General features: G+C 31.3%; 1 protein-coding gene across 1 annotated transcript in view; it reads left to right on the top strand.

The window, feature by feature from the left end:
- Positions 1–15,033, top strand: part of LOC105254015 (poly(rC)-binding protein 3) — a 95,371-nt gene that overhangs the window by 51,034 nt on the left and 29,304 nt on the right. The window lies entirely within an intron of this gene.

Genomic DNA, 15,033 nt, shown 5'->3' with positions numbered 1-15,033 from the left:
GTCACTTATTGTTTCAGAGCAAAAGATTGCCTCGAGTATTGTTGATATACGAGACATTATTTAATTTGATGCAATAGAAAAATAATTCAAAACAAATAAAGTCTTTTATTATTCGATCTTTTCCCATCATTAGAAATTGATATAGAGTCCGAGTTGATCTCAATTCCATTTATTTCGCTTTTCACAATCCTCCTTTGAGCTACCGGACCTTTGCTTTACGGATAAAAGAAGAGTGCGAAAGACAGGCATCGAAAGAATGTGTGATATGCCAAAATCGAATTTCTTTGAGGAAACGTTATCGCGCGAAAGCAGGCTATCCAGGTTGAAACGACCTGTGCCGTAGCAAAAGAACGTTGCATCGATCTGAGTGAGGGCCAAAGTTTTAAATTTAGAAATACGCCAGAGACTGATTTAAAAGTCAAATTGTAAATATTGACGGGGGAAAAATGAAACTCGTCCCACGTCTGAAATTTTTCTCCTCGTCCGCAACGATTCTTCTTCGACGCAGGACATTTACGTTAGTTTACATTTAGTTTTCGCTCCTTCAAGTTTGCTCGTTGAAGTTCAATACAGGGAAAACGAGAGATGTTAAATTTAATAAAAACTAGTAAATTTTTAAAAAATCAATAGTTAAATGTCAGCTGACATTTTTGACGTAAAAGTAATAAAGGAAAATTCGAACGCCGATCCGTCATTTTCGTTGATGTACACTCTTTAAAACTGAAAACGGTGAAAAATGTGTTTTATATCAAATAGGCGCGATAGATTTGACCAATTGCGAGCTCTCCTGGCCATGACATCGGAGTTAGGGTCAAATTGATTAATTTACATTCACGAGGAAATGTCACAGTCGGTAGGAGAACATAATTCGCCTGACATGGCCGGCGATAGTCAGCGTTCCACATTCACCTGTAACGAGCATGTGTCTGGAACTTTATAAACGATATAGTCGCACAAAGTACCTGTACTAAACTAAATCGTGCTAACAAGCGTTGAGAACGGCAGCTCGTACGTATAAATTGTGCCGATAATATTTTACATAATTACCGAGTATTTCTGCGAAAGAGCCGACAACGTTGGAAACATCAACTGGCGCATAAACTAATCGCAATTAAAATAATCGTGTTGTTTTTGCAATTATCTGTTTAGCAGCCAAAATATGTTTTTCAAAAAAGAGAAGAAGAAAATGTGAAAAAACAAAGTTTTATTAATGTTGTGTGAAATAAAAATTATTTTAAAAAATGTTATATATATTATGTTGTTTTCCAATATTTCAAAATTAAAAAAAAAAGATAATAAAAAGAAGATTTAAATTTGTGAATTATTCATTTCGTTTTCGATGATACATGATTATATGTAATATTTTATTATATGTAATATTTTATAGATGTGATCTTTCGTTCATTTAAATTAATTTATCTCCTTCCTCTTCCTCTCTTTTTCTCTCTTTTTTGAAATTACATGTACTCACAATAATTTATACCTGCATTTTACACTCAATAAAGATAAATTTTATCGCAATTGAAACTCTGTAATTAAATATGCTTTGCTTTTTCAATCAAAGCTCTTGCAGAAGAAACGCGTCGCTCTCCGTTATTTACATATCCAGTTTCCATCTCGCTTGATTAATTGATTGAATTTCGCATGATTCTCGCGTTGGATTTCATATAAAATAATATTGCCCGAGAAAAAAATTCATGTTCCGATTTTTTTTTTTACAATCTTTAAATAACACGGCGACTGCGCCCTCGTCGTTGAATCGATACTCTAGCGGGTCGTCTTCGTCTTTTCGATTTCCGAAATCCCCGTTGCCCCGAAGCATTATAGACAGCCAGAGGCATTTTCATTTTCCCCGAATTTTCCATTTCCAGCCGTTGCATCCGCTCGCCCTTCCGGCCTTCGTTCGCCGAGAAGATAAGCCAGAGTCCTCGCCCAAAGATATCCAAATCAAACTAGTCGAGGGGAAAGCACCGAGACCTTTTCGCGAACTTCCTGCTCTCCTTCCATATTGCTCTCCACCCTTCATATCCTCTCGAGCAACTTTGCTGCTCACACGATGAACATGTTTGCAATTTCACCTCTCGCGAATCGTGAATGTTCACCAAGGTATTAATAGCTGGTTAGATTGTTATGGCAGCATCCAAGATAGCGTTTACTCGAAAAGATTTTTTGCTTATACGTTTGGAACAATCTCGATATTTTTATAAAACGTTGATTATCCCGTTCATCGATAATGTCATCGATTTCTATTCAATTTTTTATTCAATTTTTATTGACGAATTTCTCGATTAATTTGGAGTTTCCGCAACGAAAATGTATTGTAAAGTGCTAATATTTTTTTCAAACTTAACAGCTGATTTTGTCTAGCTTTAAAATGCCTTCTATCTTTTGATCATTTTCAATGATTATTATTTCATTAGTAAATATTAAATTTCATCAGTAAATATTAAATTCTTTGGTGGTTATTAACTAAAAAAAGCAGCTGTAACAGTCTCTGTTCATCAATGGAAAAAGTTATTGCGAATTCGCTCGTGAAAATGCGAGAGAGAGAAACCGTACGAGAATTTAATAACTCGACCGGATTCCCCCCTTCGGGGATGAGGACTGATGTTGGGACACGTTTCTGCGGCAATATATAGGTTTCTCCGAGAGAGAACATATGTAAAGACACGAAATATAGTGGTTTACGTAAGAGCGAGCATTTCGCGTACATGTATTGCGGGTGTATTGGATTGGAATTCATCGGAAAGTGCTGCTTCGCAGTTTCTGCCAAGGAATGAAATATGATCTCGCATCTCTCGAAACCGTAAAGATGGATAGGCAGGTACAAACACGTAGGAGCAAAACAAACATCGATATCCCGTCGATGTCGCGTATTTTCCCTTTGTTACGACTCGACGCGACGTCATGTAAGATGAGCAAATTCGTCGGATCTCTCCATCGGTTAAACATTTATCGGATCGTTCGTTTTCACCTCGTTGACTCCAGCTTCTCGACGAGAGTAAACGCAACGAATTTACGCCAATCTCTGACGAATGAAATTTCATCCCGTCTTAAGTCTCGTCAATCCAAGTGTTTCAATCCTCCGGCTAGAGCATAATAAGCTCGGGGTGATTGCCTCCTATCTCATTTATTAATCTCATTATATTGTCACGATTTCCCGCGCGACAGACTCGACTCTCGACAGATCTGTAGAGCTCGCTATTCAATCGCGTGGGTTGCCTCTCGATTTCGAGATCCTCCCGTGGCACGACACGGGAGACGTAAGTACGAGTCGCGCTTGAATAACGACGTATCCGCTGATGCCATTCCGGCTGTCAGTTTAATCCGCCATCGAACGCCACGTCTTGGGGGATTCAACGTGGACGCGCGGAATCTCCTCATTTTCCCCGAAACATCCGCCACCGTATTGTGTCTACGGATTTCTCTCGTTAACGTTTATTTTTCGAGTATCCCAATATCATCCCCTTCGTTTCCCTGATCCGACATGGAGGGTACTCGTACTCGGGAGTGTTTTATTTCCGCCATCGAGGTCTATGGAAACTTATGTTGAACGATCGACAATCCTACAAGCGCGTGAATTATAATCGATAAAGGCAATTTTATCACGTCTACGTCGAGTTATATTCTTCGATTGAATTTTGCGAGATACTTCGTCCCGACAGGAGACCCGTGCATCGGTTAATTAGGAAAATTTGCAATTAAATGCGCAGCGTTATTCCGCAAACTTTCGTCTTCGAGGTGAACTTTCAACGACGTAAACACGGCGATAACAGTCGATGCTAATTACGATCTCGAATGGGACGGCACAACGGGAGTAAATGCCGTTTTAATTATTTCTGCAGGGAATAGGAAGATGGAGGGTGCAGGGGACAAATAAAGCGTCATGCGCCTTGAAGTGATGTAACATAAAATTCTTGAGCTCTTATTAAAATATCTAGACATCTTTAGATGTATAAATTCTGCTTTAATTAATTTCGCGAACGCGATCCCATCTCCTATTGCTAGCGCTAAATATCGTTAACGTTTGGTATTGAGTTTAATCTCTTTTTTCAACGTGTAGAGAGAGGATATCTCTTTGTCGTACCCTTCTACATTTACATACATGTGCAAGAGTGGCTACGTTATATTCCGGCTATGCATATGCATGGGGGGGGGGGTACGCCAAATGGGGTGAATTAAACTCTCCACAATTACCGAATTGACAAACAACGACGGACCGTAAACGATTTTAAGCCTCGTTTCGAATGATTTACGATCGAGCGATTTACGACTCTACTCCAATTTTCCGAATCCTCGGAAAATTGATTACTTGTAGGGCAGATCGCGCGGATCGAATCAGTTTTTTGATATGATTTTAGATGCACAGTACAAGCGAACCGAGACTGTCATCGCGTTTTCTGACAGGGCGTCCTCGAATTCGACACTGCATCTGCGAGCGATTCGACGATGATTGGACGCGAAAAAAAAGGACCGCTGTTGATGTTTATCTGACAGAAATGTACGTGCGGTTATTTTATGACGACGTCCCTTGCCTCTCGGTAACAAATCAATTTCGGCGACCGCAATATTAATAATCGCCTGACCAGAACCCGCAGGATCCATCATGTCCAGGCAATGGGTTTCGTTCAATTACGGATCTGCCCGTCCCTGTGCGAGAACCCCTCGAAAAAGCGAAATATTACTATTCCGAATAATCCGAAACAAGACGCGATGAAATTATGGCTGTCTATCGCAATAAACCAAAAATTGTCAAAACCTTCGACGGATACTTTCGCGTGTTACACCAGCGTGAATGTCAGGCTATTAATTTTGGTCCTTCGAGTATTAAATTAATGTTATACGCGAGATATAATCGATGAAGCTATAACGTTCATTTCACAGAACTTGGAGAAGTCGTTCGAAATTCATTAGAGGCACTTGCTGCGAGGATAAATTGAGGTAATATCGCAAAACGAGACTTGGTTAAACAAGTCATTGGTATTTTAGCGTCACTTAGTCAAGGGAAACAAAGAGGTGAACCAAAGTTGGAGGACGTATACTAAAGGTTTATTTCGCTAAAGAAAACAAAAGAATGAAAAGGATGGAGCGAGAAGAAGAATGAAACAAAGAGAAATGAGAGGAGAGAAAATTGATGACAAGAAAGATCGGAAGAACAATAAGTCTGCATGAGAGAGACTTCATAGTTGTTATGTCTCTTTCTCCTCTGTGTAAACTATATGTTTCCGATTAATTTCTGTTAACCTGGTATTAATATTACTATTATTATTTCTATAATACCTGGTATTATAGAAATTAAACTTGAATGTAAGACACAATTTAATGCTAATTTATTGCTAATCTGTTTAATTTATCTAAATTTATGCCTCACATATTATCACTAATATTATTATATGAGTTATTCACGAAACGTCTAATTAGAACTCATAAACTATTGAAATAAAATGGAAATTTTTGTATTACTATTTAATTTCTTGCTATATTTTATTTTACGAATTTTGGAATATATTTTATATATGTCTTTTTAATTTATAAAAATAATAATGCAAAAAATTTAATTTGCATCACTGCAAATTTAAATTTTTTGTACTGATGTGCCTAATGTGATATTATTTTGAGATCCATTATCTTAAGATAAAATAAAAAATATAATTTAATACTCGATACAATGCGCAATAGATTAGCGAAATGCACGTTGACTTATAAAATACAAAAGTATCCAAATTATATAAAGCAATTGATATTTTAAATATTAATCTAAAGTAATTAATATTTTAAATAATAATAATTACGAATGATTAAATTTTTATATTTATTTTATTAGACAAATCTTTAATAAAAGAGATTTTTTTAAAAGTTTTCCAAAAAAAATTATATAAATAATCTAAATAATTATAAAAATCATATTATATATCATTTAAAAATTATATATATAATATTAATAATACATATTAATAATACATATTTTATTAAAGATTTTAAATATTTCATAAATTGGGACTTGGAATATTTTACATCACATCGCATATTCCACATAAATTGTGTCATTGCGTTATAAGATAAGCCAGCAATTAATTTTACGAAAATAATAAATTAACTAAAATAATAAATTAAATTTTAATTTACTCACCCCATGGTTGTGCGTTCCGTCATCGTCTCTCCGAGTTTCGTTCTCTTATCAAGGTACTCCTGTCTTTTGCCAATTCTTCATAACACTCATCACATGACACTTATGAAAAACACAATTTACGATCGGACTTGCATACTAATCATCAGAATACAATGATTACGCGGCACTTTATATAATACTCGCGACGCAATTAATCGCATACGACGCGCACTTTATTTTATATTGCAACTGGAGAATGCGCGATAACCAAAATTTGTACAAAACCACTATTATATGTTCAGCATTGTCAAAAATTGCGCGATCGATTCATACTATCTCTGTTTCTAATGAATAATATTCACAAATTTAATAGCAATTATATTATTTCTCATTATAACACGCGAGTAAATGAGTGCACAAGTTAAAATTAAAGATAGATATTCGCAGAATGTAATATTTGTCATCGTTTTACTGACCGCGATAGATTTTGATTGAAAATAGTATTTTACAATTAATAACGAAAATTTCAAATATAAAATATTATTTAAAATAATATTGAGAAATGTTAAAATATTATTTTAAATAGTGTATTTTTAATTAAAATTTAATATATATAACCTTTTTGTTTCGTATTTTATATGATTTATTCGATCAAAATCTATCGCAATTGGCAAAGCATATTCTTAGATATTCTAATATTTTAAAGATATTTTTAAAACACATATACTTATTTATTTGTTATAATGAGAAATAATAAAATGTAAAGAATCGAAATAGCGAATTCATTGGATTTCTGTTACCAATGTACAAACAACATACGAATTTATCGTACGTAATTTAGAAATATTAAAATATATATATATTCGAAATGAATAATGACTGTATTTTTATTAATTAAACGCGTCGTAATGACGCTCGAGTCAATTTATTTTATTGCGCGATATTTTTTTAATGACTGAGAAATTAAAGACAACATCGGCGTCATGATTTCTCGCGATATTAATGATTAATCGATACACGATAATCTTGAAAACTTATTAATCGTGCGAATTGATAATCGCTAATTGTAATAATCGCGTTTTGAGAGATAGTACGACGGAGCTTCTCGCGTTGCTTCCAACTCGTTCAAGCCTCGAAGCACGAATGACGAAGGTTAAATGCGAATGTCATAAAAACAATGACAATAATAGCCTGTTATACGCCGCGAGAAATAAAGATTCAAATATTCTATGACAAGTTTTTGTCGCTATAAAAATATTTCACGCATTTATTCGCCACAAAATAACTTTATACGGAATATTCTATTTCTCTTATGATTAAATCCTAAACGAATTATTAATAAAAGATTCAACGTACATTATAATTTTTTTTTTACATTTTATTTTTAGTTTTTATTACTTTTTAATCTTCCGATTTGCTATTTGTATATCACTACGTTAAAAATGCATTATGTTTTCAGTCTCTCCGAAATTACTTCGAAATTAATTTTAAATTAATTTATAAATCGACGAAAAATATTTAATGAGACTTCAGAAAATAACTGTCGCTAAAAAGATTATAATGAAACGATGATAATTTATAAATTCTTGTCATTTGAATATTTACTTGATATGTATAAATCGCGTGAAATATATATGTACTTTGATAAATAGTCATCGCCTCGGTATGCTCGTCAATCGTGAGAATTAATTAATCGAGCAGGCTGATAATTTATAATTCTGTAATTATAGAGTATGATTTGGCACCTCGTAATGTTTGTCATGCGATTGTATCTCGAATAATAATAACATGATAATACATGGAGCGACTTATTTTTTCATTTGAATTTTGCTACACAAATAACATCAATAATATGATAATGACAATTGTTTCTTAAATGCTTGGATTTTAATATTTTTTATTTTAAACTTTTCGTTAATTTAAACGTATTTCATTAATGATTGTCGAATTGAAGAAGTATAATGATATATAATTGCAACATCGATTGATTAAATTATAATGAAAAAATGTAAGGAAACTAATGTTACGAGAGGCTTTGACGAAATCGTTATCGAAAGTAAAAGAAATTATGAAAAGATAATACGGCTTTTTTAATATACGGAAAGAAAGAGATGACGATAGAATAATGATACTAATTTTTTAACTTTCTATCCGTCTTTTTCTCTTTGCCGATATGTTTTGTAGCGAGGCACGCTCTCCCACTATGTCACCTCACATACCATCGAGTATGTAAACACGCGTCGCTATTCTTACAAGGGTAAACACAAAGACGCGTCATCATTCTTACATTCATTTCTTACACGTAGTATACATTTAACCTTTAATATTGAAATTTGAGAATATTTCGTGTAAATTTATTTTATAATAATTATTTTATTATTTTAAATATTATTGTCGCAATAATAATTAATTGTTACACGATATTTGATTTTTGCTTCTCACGACGTATAATAATTATTGTTTATTGTTCTTGTTCATATGATATATACATGTGGCCTTGTCATTCGTGCCTCGAGACTCGAGCGAGTAGGAAGCAACGTGAGAAGCTCAGTCGTGTTATCTCTCAAAACGCGATTATTACCTGCGTTTATTATAATTAGCGTTTATCAACGCGATTAAATTTTCGCGATTATCGCGTCTCAATTAATCATCGTTTGAAATTTCCATTAAATCGTCTAACATCGCGAAGTATGAGAGTAAAACTACCGATGATAATTATCAATTTTTTAATCATTAACAAAACATTGGAGGTATAAAACAAATTGACTCGAGCCTCATTATGATACGTTTAATTCATAAATACAGTCGTTATTGATCTCGCGCACATATACGTTTTATAATATTTGCGTGTTATAAATTCGTATGTAACTTGTAGATCGCTAATCGCGAATAGGTAACGCGATAGAATTATTATCTTCATTATTTATTCCTTTTTTGCTATGTGTTATTATATAACAGATGTGAATAAATATGCAAGATAAAAATGAAGATACACATTGTCGCAGAATCTAATATTCAAGAAGATGCCATTGTTATATCAAGCATGTTAAATTTTAATTGAATAAATCATTTTATCACATTTTATGTTTGTAAATAACACATTTGAAGTATATATTACATATTTATTTTTATATTTTCTACTTTTTTAATTTATTCTATATATTCTATTCTTTACTATATTTTTTACTTTACATTTTATATCTATTCGATCGCAAACTCTATCGCAGTCTTTTCTATTCTTGAATATTGTATTCTGCGGATATCTATCTTTATATAATCTTTATTTGTATATTTATTTGTTTGTGCCACAGTAAATGAAATTATTGTAAAATTCGTATGTATATTATTCGTTAATAATAGAGATGATATTGTATAAATTCAAACGCGTTTTTTAGTATTGAGTAGATCGTAACTTCGTGAGAAATTTTCAGCTTTTATTCACAATATAAACTAAAGTGCGCATTGTGCGTTAATCAAAAGTGATGTGATATAAAAGATGCCACGCAAATGTTTATGATATTAACGCGTGTACAATCGTAATTAATTGTGTTTTTTACACGAGTAAGTGTTGTGTAATGAGTGCCACAAAGAGACAAGCAAAGGATGAGCGAGAGAGGAAATTATTCGGACTGATATCCAATGATAGCGGAGCAATCAAGGAGTGAGTAATTTATAATTTTATTATTTGATTACTTATTATTCATAAAATTAATTTATGAAATTAATTTATCTTCACGGTAGTGATTCAGTTTATATTTTGAGATATAAAAATTTAGAGTTGTTCCATTAGCAGATTAGAATGTATATGTAGAGTACAGTCATTTAGACAATTAATTCTATTTTTGATTATTTTTTTGAAAACTTATTTCGCGAGCAATAAATTTTATTAGAAAATTTCAATGGCAATTAATTCGAGAAACAATTTAATATCTAGTTGATATTGTTACTTCTTACTTTTGACTATTCCATGTCGTTATTGTATTTTATATTTTTTTATTATCAATCATTTTAATACATTTGTTTTTTATTTATGATTTATTACGAATATTTTTTGGAAACGATAAATTAAATCAACATCTTCATTTTTAATATTAATATTATGTAATTATGGGGATATATTTAAGCATATAAAAATGAAATTAAAAAGAAAAAGGTACTGGTAAAAATTTATTTTTGCGATGATATACTTACCGACTCTGCGTTTCAATAACTGTAAATGAAGGGCTTCAATAACTTATCTCTCAATTCAACGACTTATCCCGACATCGCCGTTCTTTCATTATTACAGAAGGGAAGTTACCCTCAAATCATCGAGTTCGCGCCGAGATTTTATCGCGACACCAAGTGTCTCATTTCCGTCAATTCTAAGATCTCTTTCGGTTTAGTGCGAAGGGTAGTCTATACTTTCTCTGCAGAATGTCGCATTATAACTTCACCCCTAATTTTCACAATCTTTTTGTCGACATCTGATTTAAATATTTTATACAAGAAAAATTACACATACATGATACGTATTTTATAAAAGAAAAACATTATACACACATGATGTTTTTTTTCAAGAGCAGCCTCGTTAAAAAATATCAAGCTCACAGCAGGATTATGATTATAAATCGAAGCGAATAAAGATTGCAAAATAATCTCGTTTTGGATGCCGGTGCCAAACTTGAACTCGAGTTTAAACCAAAATAGAATTAGTCTTCTTTCACCGCGAACGGTCGGTGCGGTTTTGCGCGAGACTCCGGATTCAAACTTAATTTACATTTTAAGTAAATTCACCGGGAAACTAAGCATTACGAGCGCTTTAAGCATCTCTATAACGACAAAATCTTCGAATGAAATCCGAAACCCAATAACGTCCAAGACTTTCACTCTTGCTCGATCACGGGAAACTTTATTAGGCATTTGATCTCGTGAAAACTTTTCCTGACACGTGGATTTCTTTGAGTTACTCCTATCTCCCGTTCTTTAATCTGTTAAGAAATTTAATTGTATAAAGAATGGAGCAGAGAAGAACAGAGAATATGAAATCAAGTATTGTAATTAAATTATTTCAAAAATTAAATTATCTTAAATTATATATATAATTAAATTATTTTATAAATAATTATTTAGTTTGCAGCAAAAATAAGAGAAAGATTCGAGATCTCAAGCATTGAAAAATAAAACAATTTCAAGCGAGTCGACAATAACTGTTGAACTGCATGCGATTAATGTAGAGAGAAACTACGAGTTTAGAGAGCCGTTTTATAGTTTTCTTTACGATTACGATATCTCGATTCCGAAGTCCGATCTTTGGAGTCGATGAAAGAACAAAGACTAATTTGGGATAAGAAAAGAATACAAGAGAGACAATCCGACGATCTGGTTTTCATGACGACAATCTCGCTTATATCGCGATACCATTTACGCGAGTCCTTTTTCCGCTTTTATGAAGCACTTACATTTACGAGCATTGCTTTTTGTCGTTCGCTAGTAATAAAATAAATTATTCATCGTCGCGTGCTTATACGATCTCCATTTTGTCGATAATGTAAACGTTTGCAGAATGAATTTTACACGATGGAAGTTCATTAATAAGTGTTTCCGGTTCTAGTCCATAAACAGGAAAAAATCGCGCGCTGATCAATTTAGAGAGAATCGTTATTTCAATAATTATTTTCTCTTTTTCGGCAAAAAATGTCAATGATCCGGCTTGCTCCGATCGATTAGTTTTTCGTTTTTTCTCCTGCGAATCAGCACATTCAAAAAAATTTGAAATTTATTATAATTTAATAAATTAAATAAAATAAAATATTATAATTTAATTTAATTGTAATAATTAATTGTAATATTATAATTATAATTATTATAATTTAAATTAAATATTATAATTGACTCGGATTGTTAGTAATAATAACAACCTTTCGAATATTCTTTCGTTTCGTCATTCGTTTTTTTAGAGCATGCGTATTGATTTATATCTATATGTATTAATATCTGCGCAGAAAATATTCTTGATTAAGCTGCACACTCTTAATATTGCATGTATTGCATAATATTGATCTGTACTGCGTATAAACAGATGTTGCTTTTTCATGTTATATATTTTTGTACAGAATCAATGGAAAATATAAAAATATGCTCTTATTTATTCAAAATTTATCGATAAGTAAACATTTCATGTAACAATATAGATATACATTCATAGACGTCAAATAGAAAGAGATTTGAAACATAAAAAATACGTTAAATAAAATAATCTGTATCTATAAAAAATGATTGATATTTATCGATAATTTGTGACACAATTTTTGATAAATTTATCAATAACTTATGACATAAAATTTTCTCCTCTGGCAACTTATCCAGGAAAAAATCTACTGACATTATTTCGTACATTATTGGACGAGTTGAATAAAAATTGCAGATATGTGTAATATAATTCCATCTTTTATTTAATTTCAATAGATTTTATCGGGATTTCAAGTTTATCTCTTGATTATTATATGTAATTATACTTTGTTATTATAACAAAGTATAATTGATTATTAGTTTTAATATTATTTTAGTATTAATCATATATTACACATGTTTAATGTCAGAAGCTATAAAATATTATCCAGTGAAAACCTATTGACATTTGTTTGATTTGGATTACAGTGAGAGATAACATGCATACAATCGAAATAGTTGTGAAGAAGGAATTCTCGATAAGCTCTTTCTAGCTTGCTCATTCAATGTTAAAATAATGGCGTTTACTATTATTCTCTAGCAAGGCCGTTTATTGGCCATTTCGAACTAAATTTCCGATAATTGCTTTCCGCGCATTTAAAATGATAATTAAATTTCCGGTTGCATATCTGTGGCATACCGTTGCGGTGAAGAAACGGCCTTCTAAAAACATCGCAGCAAGAAAAGTTGTGCTCATGTATCTAGTTAAAAATAAGGGAAAAAAGGTATTTATTTTATTTGAATAAGCAATATAAATTTCAGAATTAGATTCGCAATAGAAACGGATACTATGTCGTACTTTTTAATTGTTGACCCGACATATTTATGCAGATATGATTTGAAATGCGTTTAAGAAATCGCATGTTCCTTACGATTTCTTTAAACTCTCACAATGCAAGTTTTGTAAGTCAGAAATTTAAAAAAATTAAGTAAAACTGTTTTTTATTCATAGGTAAAAACGATTTCGCTTGAAATAAAAACATTTTACTTGCAGACAAGGAAAAAGAGAGAAGCAAGAGCGCAAACAATAGGTCCAAAATAAAAAGCATTTCTAAAATGAACTTTTTTCGCGCAAAATCATTATTTCCCCTCCTCTTTTTCCACACTGCTTTAAACAAAACAATTTATTTAATGTACAATTGATTTTGTTTTGGGCGACATTATTATTCAATTTGAGGGCAAAAGCGAGAGACAGCTGAGGAAAAGAGATTTCAATAATAGACATTTATATATTTTTGCATATCTTCTATAGAACATGAAATGCGCTTAGCGCGGTTTGTCGATAAAAATTTCAATCCAGTCACTTCGAGATTACTCGCATTGTCTCGGATGGTGTTGTTCTTTGATTTATATAGTTTCATTATTAAGTTTCGATAACGTTCACTTTTACACCTTCGACGAACGACCTATTTAACTGACCGTCCTTCAAGTCCATAGGAAAGTTGAATTACCAGAGACAGAAAGAGGGAGACAGAGAGAGAGAGAGAGAGAGAGAGAGAGAGAGAGAGAGAGAGAAAGAGAGAAAAAGAAAGAGAACAGTTGGGGAAAACGTGGTAATCGAGTTTTCGTTGAACGTCAGTTAAATTCATTCGCAGGTAATGTAGCGTGAGCATACGAAACAATTAGTAGCGTATAACGCATTTGGTCGAATTGTTTGAAACACGTGAAATAATCTACCATTAGATGTTGCGCGAAATGTGAACCACAAATACGATAAGCAGATTAAGCAAGAATTAGAAAGTTATACTAAAATATTAATATTAATTTTTTTAATAATATAGTAATATACAATTCTGTTTCTTTTATTTTTAAAATTCCTTATTATAGGCAAGTCTACGTAATGAAATAATGCTAAACGCAAACATTTCATACGAATATTTATAAAAAAATCTTATTAAGATACAGAAATATAAGTAATAATATTATACATGTATAATAAGGTTTTTGTAATTTTAAAATATTTTTCGCAAAAACTCTTAAAATATTTCTTTAATAATGAAAACCTTATCTTTTTAAAGCATTTGAAAAATGAAGAGTATTGGAGATAACGTTTTAATTAAATGCATATTTTTTTTAATGTTAAGAAACGTATGTTAGGTTGAATTAAAAATGAAATTATTTAAGAAATCTTTTTAATGAAATTAAAATTCGAGATTAAATAAATTTTTTTTATTCAAAAATGTAAATTTTTTAAATGCTTTATTTTTGAGAAGTTCAAATATGATTCGTCTATAATTAAGTTGTCATATAATTTAAAATCTAAAGTAACATTATATCTTATTGTGCTATTATTATGTTTCTCTTATATTAAAAAAGTATATGATTTTATAAAGAGTATTAATATTCATTGTTATTAAATCTTACTAATAATATTTTAATCAATAAATTATATAAACGTTTTATATAGTATGAATCAAAAAGATTATAATAGAAATAACGTAATAATCTCGTAAAAGATAAATCTCTCTTTTTCTGCCTCCTATTTTTTTATTTTAATTTTCTATTCTTAAATTCAGTTTTTAAAATTTCTTTTATATAAATATTTGTACGTTTCTTTAAAATTCGACTAAATTTCAAATTAATCCATTTAAGAGAAATATATAATAAAATATATAATATTTTTATACACTATTGAGAAGTATTTTCGTTTTTCAAATTTTTTGTAGCTTTATTTAATTACTAGTAAATTTTAATAATAATTTTAATTTTGTTTT

This window comes from Camponotus floridanus, unplaced genomic scaffold (assembly GCF_003227725.1).
Source record: "Camponotus floridanus strain SB8 unplaced genomic scaffold, Cflo_v7.5 scaffold5, whole genome shotgun sequence".
In the NCBI taxonomy this organism is placed as follows: domain Eukaryota; kingdom Metazoa; phylum Arthropoda; class Insecta; order Hymenoptera; family Formicidae; genus Camponotus; species Camponotus floridanus.
The sequence above is the reverse complement of the archived record's forward strand: the minus strand, read 5'-3'. Positions and strand labels throughout refer to the sequence as shown.